At 40.4% G+C, this 10366-nt stretch overlaps 1 long non-coding RNA gene across 1 annotated transcript; it reads left to right on the forward strand.

Annotated features, from left to right (window-relative positions):
• Positions 1 to 7173: 7173 nt before the first annotated feature.
• On the forward strand, positions 7174 to 9695 carry LOC136487751 (uncharacterized). The gene is made up of 3 exons (XR_010767344.1): positions 7174 to 7546; positions 8739 to 8818; positions 8927 to 9695. It is a non-coding gene; the product is annotated as an uncharacterized lncRNA (long non-coding RNA).
• The last annotated feature ends 671 nt before the right edge of the window (positions 9696 to 10366 follow it).

The raw sequence follows: 10366 nt of genomic DNA on the forward strand, positions 1-10366 counted from the left end.
TGGTTTCATTTGATTTACGAATATATTCAGAACTGTAGTGTTGATATGGTAACATTTATTAATTTCTTTATAGATAATCTACAAGTAATGTTGTTTCTTCTTTGACTTTTTCTTTAGGCTAATGTTTCATTTATTTTTCCACTTTTTAACATTTGTAATTATATGTTATTGATCTGTTTTGATTCTTTAATTATAGTTCAACAACCAAATGATATCAACAACGACCAACAGATTATGGAGCAATAAGCAGGTAAATTATAACCTTTCCAGTTGGAGACCCTTCAAGAAAGGTCTAGTGTTGAACTAAGACTTTTGTGATGCTGTGTGATATGCTAATATATATTGGTTTTTCTAGATGTTGAGAACCAACAGGACGTTGCCATTAATCAGCAACACCTTCCAGATGAACAAGTAGGTATGCTATAACTCATCCAATTAGTGATCCTTCAAAAACTGCAGTTGAGAAAGTAAAATTTCTATGACATAATATTTTTGTACGTAGCCATAATGCAAGACATAAGAAAAAATATTTCTTTCCTACCATATATTAAACTAATCTTTTTTATTGTCCAGACACCATGTGTCCACAACTTCTGCCAAAAAATATTTTAAGAGGTGGATAACTGATGGAAATAGGATGTGTGGGAAGTGTTGCGCACATATCCTGTCCGAAATGGCACAAAAGAAAAAATAAATCAACTCTACATTGGTTGAATCTTCATCACAAAGAAAGCTAATTAGGTTGGCTCAGAAATCTCATATACTTATATAGGAATGATGATAGGTCCATCAAAGAAATTTTTTGGGTTCTTCTCTGTGGAACGCCTGGGACATTCAGTACAACCGGGAGTGCCACGTGGCTCTGGCTTTAGCTCAGTAGTAGGACCTTTTCTAGCTTGTTAATTGTTATCGAAAAGCACAAGAGGGGTGTGTTCCGGGTTGTGTGTAGTGCGGCCTCTGTTCTTAAGTGTATAGCCTGCGCGGAATGTGCCTTCAGAAAGGGGAGCTCCACATTCGCAGGCCGCAGAAATCTAGTGGCCACTAACTTGTTAGGGAAACCTTTGAAAAGCTTCATAGTGAACCCTACCGACCTCCCTAGGAAGGGGGTCAAGAGATTAGCTACCTCGAGCGAAAGGGTAAATCACGGCTCGTGGTGAAAGTGTACAAACTCTGTAGAGTATTAAAATCGGTATATCAGCCATGCTCACGGACACGAGCCGCCCAAAAAACTAACAGAATAGTTGCTCACTTGATTATAATGTTATTAATGACGTTAATTCTAATGATGGATACTATTCATGTTTATGATCATGTGGTTTAATTGGGGCTTAAGCACAACTAAATGCTAATATAGTGTTAAAACTTTGACTTATTGAAATGCTAACCGCAGTAAACCAGTGTCAGCCTCCTGAGCTTCATAAACCCATGTTATTCTTGTTAAGTACGAGATGTACTTACGCTTGTTTATTTTCATTATTTGGATAAAAATCCCGGATGGGTAACAAATGGCAATGGTTATGAGGACTTTTCTGAGGATTACTAGACTTGTGGTTCACCAGTCGACGTCCCTGTGGAGTTTGGAGGCTCTCGTGGAGAGTAGTTATCTAGTTCTTCTGCATTTATGATAGACTTGATACTATTGTAATGAATTATTATACGTGATGTAATTAACACTCGTGATGATACTTTGTAATTTGTCAGCTTATGTGTGCGACTGATCTCTGGGCGCATATAAGATTTATGCATTCAATTTTATCCTTAAAATCAGGTGTGATACGGCGCTTCACTCGATTTGGGATTTGGGGAAGAGAAGATCTAGGGTTTCTCATTGCACTTGTGAAATTTGTGCGCGAACCAGGGGCGCGTGAGCTAGGTGGGGGCCACTTCTTTTTCGCGACAGACAAATTGATGATATACCTATTTTTAGCAACAGACAGTTAGACGTTAAATATAAATATTTATAATGGTAGATAATGAATCATTAAATGAGGATTTAGCCACAGGTGGTCTGTGAGTTGTCTTTAGTGACTGATCATCCATCGATAAATATAATTTTTAGCGTCAGATGTCTAACGCTAATGCAGTGTTGTGGTGTAGTGTTCGTTAAACATTTTTTTCTACCATATATTGAGCTAATAAGCATTTTTTATTGTGCGGACACCATGTGTCCACAAGTTCTGCCAGAAATGTTTCGAGAGGTGGACAAGAAAAGGAAATGTGGGAAATGTCATGCACATATCCTGTACAAAATGGCACAATGGACAAAAATAGTTGAAGGTATTCGTATTGCCAAGATCTCAAAGAAAGCAAATTCAGCTGGCTCAACAATTTCATATCATTATATACCAAACGATGATAGGCCCGACAAGGCACATACAACTGAAGGTCTAAGTGGGCTAGAATGATATGCTTTAAGCGGCCAGATCATCATAATAATTCCACAAGATCATTTTGGACTAGTCCTTACAAAACAAAACCTGAAAAGGAACATTTTGTCTGAGCTGGACAAACCTGGGAAGACAGGTTTAAAAGCAGGCAATGGGGAGCTCATTTTCCTCACATAGTCATCATTTGTTGGCTATACCGGATTAGGTGCTGAGTCAATAGCACTAAGCGGGGGCTATGAAGATGACTAAGACCACAAGGGCTAGTTTCTTAACAGTGGAAGGTTTAATAATTTGACAACTCACCACTCTTCTATTGTTTTCGCGTTTGTGGTCATAGATATATTTCACCTTATTGAAATGTGTATAAAAATAATAATACAGTAATACTATTGTGGGAGAGATCTTAGAAGACACAAGCGAACAAACAAGACGCAAGGCTTTGACCAGAAGATGAACGAGGCATTGCGATTTAGTTGCTTGTCGTGTTATCTTGTTTGAGTTGTGTGGAGTGTTTCTTTTCTTTTGCAATATTTTTAGTTAGACCGTACATTTTGCTCTTTTTTCATGCAACTACATGTGTTCTAAAATAGCTACCATATTTTATCCAAATACGCAATGAGGTTTTACCTTTTGTTCATTTATATGTATGTTCTTTTCTATTAGACATGTATCTGTGTGTGTCGTACACATTGTCTCGTAACTCAAGATGTGCACAACACATATACATGTCTAATACTTTTTGTGTATTTTACTTTGGGTACCCATAATATCCATATACCACTATTTATCATTATCCACTAAACATATTTTACATATTTGAACTAATATTTTTTTATTGTGCGGACACCATGTGTCCATAATTTCAGCCAGAAGTGCTTCAAGAGGGTGGATAACAAATGTAAAAAGGACATATAGGAAATGCAATGCAATGATATGTCCCAAATGGCACAACAACAAAGAATCGACTCTACAATACTTGAAGGTTTCTGTATGGCCAGGATCTCAAAGAAAACTAATTCAACTGACTCATCAATCCCATCTCATTATATAAGGAATGATGATAGGCCCAATAAGGCACAAACAACTGAAGGTCTAAGCAGACTGGAAAGGCAAATACTTCAAACAGCCAGATCTTCATGAAAATTCCACAAGATCATTAGGGTCCAATCCTTGCAAAACATGATCCAAAATGAAAAATGTGTCTGAGTTGGAGAAACATGGGAAGACAGGTTTGAATGCAAGCAATGGGGTTGCTCATTTTTCTCACACTAGTATATTGCCCGTGTTAACACTACGGTAACTTTCGGGTCTATGCAAATTAGAACTGAAATATATGCAAAAGACTCTCCAAATGATGACTTAGAGAGTAAGATTTAGAAAGGCTCTTGGATATTCTCTAAAACAACCAAAAGATGGTTCCCTTGCGCAAGACTTAGCCATTACAGCTCAACACATCACAATGCAAACCAATCGTATGATTTGGGAAATCCTTTTTAATAACTTTGACTTAAATATCTTGGAAAACAAAAAAGAAGAATGTTATGCCTCGTTACAGAAAAAAAGTATTTCACAAACCGGAACTCTCTCAAATTACAGTTACATGTTTTACACTACAAAAAAACCTTCCTTCTCTGACAATAATCCACATGACGGGACAAATTATTATTATATAATATATCATAATATGATGCAAAGGTCTGTAGCGTCATAAAATCAGGACCGTCGGAACTATATATGATGATTCTTTTTCTTTTGTCACATAAAGGTACCAAGGATCGTCATAAAATGTAATTCTTAGGAGCCGGCTGACGGTAGCGAATTTATGACGATATATGGAGTTTTTATGTGACAGCAATCGACCATCACTGAATGTTTTTACAAATAAGAGCCTGTTTGAGGGCTCAAACACATGATTTCGAGGTTCCAAACGAGCAGCCTTACCACCGAGCCATAACTACATTTGTGTCAGTTGAAGCAATTTTACTTTTATGTATTAAATTTTAGTAGCTAATGGCATCTTTAAGTTGGGACTTGGGCTTGGCTCTGGGCCAGCCCAACACGGGAGAGGGATAAGGCGCGAGCGATGTTGGGCTTGGAGCTGGGCCTCGGCCCAGGTGAAAAGGAAGAGGGGGCACGGGTGGAGGGAGACAGGCCGGGCCTGAAAGATTAGGGCTGAGAGACGTTTTTTCTTTTTCCTTTCTTTTTTCTTTTTAATTTGTAAATCCATTTTGAGTTCAAATTCAAGAGCTTTAAATTGTCCAAACAAATTTGGATGAAGAAATGACCAGGACCAAAGTTGTAGATCTCGATGAGTTGTACAACTTTGTTGTTGCTCACTTTTTCATTGGAAATCATTTTACTATGTCAAAATTCTATTCGAATTTATAAAATTTTAAAACTCAAATTTAAAATTACCCAAACGAATTTGGATGAAGAAATGACCAAAACCAAAATTATAGGTCTCAATGAGTTCTATAACTTTGTTGTTTATAACTTTTTCATTTAAAATAATTTACTCTCCCAAAATTCTATTCGAAGTTCTTATATATTGAAGTTCTCACAAATCATACGAACAAGCGCAGTTTTTCTTTTGGGGAATTTTGCTGTGGGACATCGGACAAACGTGGTATTTGCCGGTGGACACCGCCAACTCGAAAATATGCTCAGTACTATTATGAAATCGCGTTTCTTTGCCACCAGACACCGCAGCAATTAAAATATTAATTTTTACAGTTTGGGATTGAGAAAGGGCAGTGAAAAGACCATATTGTCCCTGTGGTCATCTTCCTCCTCAGACTCCACCCCATGAGGTCCGTCCATGTCCTCCAATCGCCGGCGGGCAGGAATCGCTCTGGCCAACTCCAGCACCACCTGGTCCGCCGAGTTAGCCACCACCACATCCGAATCTTCCGCCGCCGCTGCATCTGACGGCTGTGCCCGTGCCTTCGCTGCCCCAGCAGCGCAGTCTGAGGCGGACCTCACGCAACTCCAGTGCCTCCTGGCCGACATCGATGCCCAGGCCGCAACACCGGGCGCTAGCCTCCATCTGCCCCGTGCCCAGCACGCGCTCCGTCCACCGGCGCCTACCTAGGCCGCGTGCCCGCGCCCACCATGGCCAACTCCGGCGAGGCCGCGGGGCCGCCTGCAACTGCCTAGGCTGCGACGCAAGGCGCGACCTCCGTCGGCCCCGCACCCAGCCCATGCTCTGTCAGCCCGCGCTTGCCCAGGCCACGAGCCCGATCTCGACACCGACCGCGCCCACCATGGCCAGCTCCGGCGAGGCCACCCACACCTGCCCAGGCCGCGACGCCGGCCGTTCCACGCCCAACCTACGCTCCATCCGCCCGCCCGCCTAGGAAGTGAGCCCGGGGAGCTCGCGTCGCCGCCCGCACGAGGCCGGGGAGGCCTCGTGCCACCCGCGCAAGGATGGAGAGGCCCGCACCGCCGCTCGTGTGAGGATGGAGAGGGTCGCGTCAGTCGCAAACGTTGTTCGTCGAAGAAGGACGACCAAACCGGCGGCGGCGGTGTGTTATAGCAAATAGCCGGTGAACAACTAGAGGTTGAAGACGAGGGCAGTTTAGACATTTGCCCTACCTTCTCTCTCCTCAAAACTGAAAAATGAATAAAATAATCAGCGCGGTGTCTCTCGGCAAAGAATCACAAATTTGTAATGTCCGCCAGCAAATTTCGACATTGGCGGTGTTCACTTGCCAATTTCCTGTTTCTCTAGTGTCCCATGGCAAAATTCCCCTTTTCTTTTTAATCTCTCTCTAAAACTTGTAACTAGTCTTTCTCTCTCATACTAACTTCAAATATGTTGATTTTTTCCGTAAAATTTTCTAAAATCATTCTCCATCAATTTATTGTGCTCTTACAGCTATTATTTTGGTCATCTTTTCATGTGACTTTGTTTTATCAATTCAAAATTTGAATTTTCAAAAGTAGCAACTTTAAACAACATTTTGAAACAGAAAATGATTTCAGATGAAAAATTCATGAACATAAATGTTGTTAGACTCATCAAGATCTACAACTTTTATTTTGATTATTGCTTCATCCGACAAAGTGTTAGTAACATTGTTCACAAATTAACATATCTCTTATATAGTTTCATAAACTATGTTAGAGAATTATGGATTTGTGAACAATGTATACTACCATTTTGTCAGATGGAGAAATAACCAAAATAAAAGTTGTAGATCTCGATGAGTTCTATAACTTTGTTGTTGATGACTTTTTCATTTGAAATCATTTGCTAGGCAAAAATTTGGAAATAATTTATCATATTTTGAAATTCAAATTTTGAATTATTCAAACAAAGTCGGATGTAAAATTGACCAAAACAAAAAATTTAGATCTCATCGAAACCTACAACTTTGGTTTGAGTCATTTCCACATGCGAGTTTGTTTGAACAACTAAAAAATTTAAATATCAAATCATAAGAACTTCAAAACAAAGTTTTTAGGCAAAAATGATTTCAAATTGAAAGGTAGTCATCTACGAATTTTAAGAGCTCATCGAGATCTATGACTTTTGTGTAGTTTCTTCATTCGAGTTTGTTTGAACCAGGCATTATAAAAGTCACAAGTAATGAATATTAGAAAAAAAAAACAAGCACAGAAATTAGTTTAAACCTTATTTTGGGCTAGAATTCTGTTTCGGACCGTGATGCCCCTTGGCCCAAATAAGTGTCCGACGATCTTATTCGTCCAAATTCATCCAACGGCCTAGATTATGCCCACCTAAGATAAATTAGCCTCCTAACCCTAGCTCCTCAACCCCACCCACACACGCCGGTCTCTCTTCTCTCTTTGACTCCTTGCCTCCTCCCGCGACTCTCTTCAACTCCTCCCGGGGTGGCGCGGCGGCGCGGCGCGGTCCCCCTCCTGCTCCCGCGGTGGCACGGCGCGGCCTCTAGCCTGCTCGAGCGGCGGCGCGGCGCGGTCCCTGGCCTTCTCAGGCGACAGCCTGGCGCGGGACGGCAACCATGGGCCACGGCCGGAACCCTAGCCACCGGCGGAAGGGGTGGCCGCCCTTCTTCTCCCCAGACCGGATCGACTACGGGGTGGTCGCCCTTCTTCTCCTCCAGCCGGATTCACGACGAGCCAGGTAGGATCCGCAGGGGGCTCCTGCCGTCCTGCGCATCGCCGCAAGCCAGGTAGGATCTTGCCTTTGGCTGCTGATATTTCAGCTCAAATGCAGCTTGGGTTTCTTCTCTTTGACTGATCCTCGTTCTAGTGCCCGTGTTGGTGGATTGTGGTAGTAGATCTGGAGTCGGTCACGCGTGCTCTTCATCCTCACCTGGTTGTGGTTGAGATGAATATACCGTGTCTCATTTGCCTGAATCTCTGGTTCGTGTATTTGTTGTGGCTGTGTTAGAGGGCTCCATCAGTAGGATTGGCTGTCCGAGGACTCTGTCTCTTGGTACGCTCACTGCAGTTTTAGTGGGCATGGATTGCTCACTAGCTCACAAAGGCAGTGCGTTGTGTAGCATATGTATATTTGCTAATATTTCTAGATAGCCTTTTTCTTGTCTTCTCAACGTATTTGTCCTATAGGTTTTAGAATTGTAGGTGTTTCCATTAAACTCTGAATAATAAAACCTTGCAGTTGGGAGCCAACATTGTGTAGGGCAAATCAAAGGTCCAGAAATCACTAGTTGATTGTACTGTAAGACTACAGTAAGATCAATGGATTATTAGCATACTTAATTTTGAAGCATTTATATAACTAGATACAACTAAATATATTTATTTGCCCTTTATATTTGGCGCTCTAGGCACTCGACACCAAGGAGCCTCCCAGATAATAGTACGTACTTGTTGATATATAGTATGTATATCTATGTATTATTAGTTACTAGTATAAAGAGAAAACAAGTCCATGAATTAATGCAGTCATAGAGCGTATCCAATGATAAACTCTTGAATTGGTGATTATTGCTATTAATTTAGATAACTAACGCTGTTGAAGACATTGTTTATTGGTGATACTTTGCAATGTTGCCTTGAAGAACATTAGAAGAAAATTCTAAAGTAATTTAATATTTATCTTTTATTTGATATGAATATTGCATTTGATATTCTTGAACTGTTTATAGGTAAATTTTGTTTATACATGTTTTTGTAATATGGTTATAGTGAGGAACACATGTCTCACCAAACCTGATTAATGTTGTCTTCCTGGCTCCTGCAAGGTTCATATAATTAGTACAATGTATTAAACCTTTTGCATTCTAAATAATCAAAAAAATAAGCAACTTTTATCAGTTGTATGTGTTGTCGCCGTAGGTTCATAGCCATATGAGTTTATGAGTACTCTGATGACAAAGGTTTTTATTTGACCATCAGGTGCGTATAGTGATTCCCATGGTATCCCTGGAATTAGGAAGGAAGTTGCTGACTTCATCCACAAACATGATGGATATGAGGTTGAATTCTTTACTGCTGAAAATTTTACTTCTTTAGAAATAACTAAAAATTTTATCAGAGCTGTAGACCATTTTATCTCTAACGCTTCTATGCTCTACTTACTGCAGTGATCCAGAACTCTTGCTGCAGTTTTCTTTAAATGGTGTTGCAAATGTGATGTCTTCTCTTCGGTAAGCTGTCTGGATGTTCGCACTGTTGCTGTGCTAACAAATTCCACTGTGTCCTGCTCACAAGGTTCTATATCTTGTGTATTTGAGTGTATATATGAATCCTTGGAGCTGATGATCTGAATTACATTGGTTTATTGTTAGCATAGAGGATATGATTGTTGGCCTGTACAGCAAGGTTTTAAGCTAATACTTTATTCAACCTGCCAGGAAATCAGCAACCTGTCATGTTGTGAGATTGGGCTGTAATGAACAATTTGTGACGGTTGACGTATTGAATGACGATTTGATCAACCAATATGTGACAATTACAATTGTCATTAAATGACAATAATATATGACGACAAAACATAACCCTCACAAAAGGTCGTCACATTTTGTGATGGTTATCCTTGTTATCGTCACAAGGTACATTTAGCGACGGTCTTTATGTGACGACCTTCAAGACGGTGGTTTTTTGTCATACCTCGATTGGGAACGCCTCATGGCTACATGTCCGGCTGCACCTTTTTTGTCTCCAGGCAAAACAAAAACAATCAATATTTTTTTCCAACCCTGTCTCCATGCAAAAAAGATACATGGTAAGTACCAAGCCAAGTTATGTGCCCTGTGCAACGATGATGAGTGGGACTCCGAGGAAGAAAACACTTTGTAGCTTGGTGATACAGTTAGCACGGGCAGTAAGCATAGAAAAATGAAACCAACATATATTGGAAGATAAGATGTCATGAAATATTTTAGATCACAAGACAGTTTTTAATTTATGTAAACAATTAACATATCTAAATTTTAGACAGTTTTTTTTGTAACTCAACCACTCAGGCAAGCAGTTCTTTTTTTTTTGAAAGGCAGGCAAGCAGTTCTTGCGTAAATGTATAGCCATTAATCTGGCTGGAGCTTGAGAAGAGAGTGATTACCGAACATAAACCGGATGACCAACCCTGATAATCGTTCCTTTGCCATTTGATGACTGAGATTACTCGCGGACCAGATTTTGCCCAAAGTAACCTATAGAATTTTATCCGAAATTCATCAAGTTAGAAAGTCCAAAGCAGCTAGGTTAAATTCAGGTAGATTTTAAGCAACTAAAGTACAAATTCTCTGTGGTCTGTTAAGCAACTGAAGAAGTACAAATTCGCTGTGGTCTGTTGAGCAACTGGAGAAAAAAAGGACTACCTTTTTCCGATGGCCTGTGGGCATGAGGCTGGCCTCCTACAATCTGATCTCTCAATTGCAGTAATACCCTTGCTTTGCAATTAAGAAAAACAGGACTAAGAAGATTCACTATAGGCTGGTGATTAGATGCTTTGTTGGGTGTTGGCAATGACAGAACAGGACTAAGAAGCTTCACTATAGACAGGACTAAGAAGCTTCACTATA

Source organism: Miscanthus floridulus, chromosome 10 (assembly GCF_019320115.1).
Source record: "Miscanthus floridulus cultivar M001 chromosome 10, ASM1932011v1, whole genome shotgun sequence".
Taxonomy (NCBI): Eukaryota; Viridiplantae; Streptophyta; class Magnoliopsida; order Poales; family Poaceae; genus Miscanthus; species Miscanthus floridulus.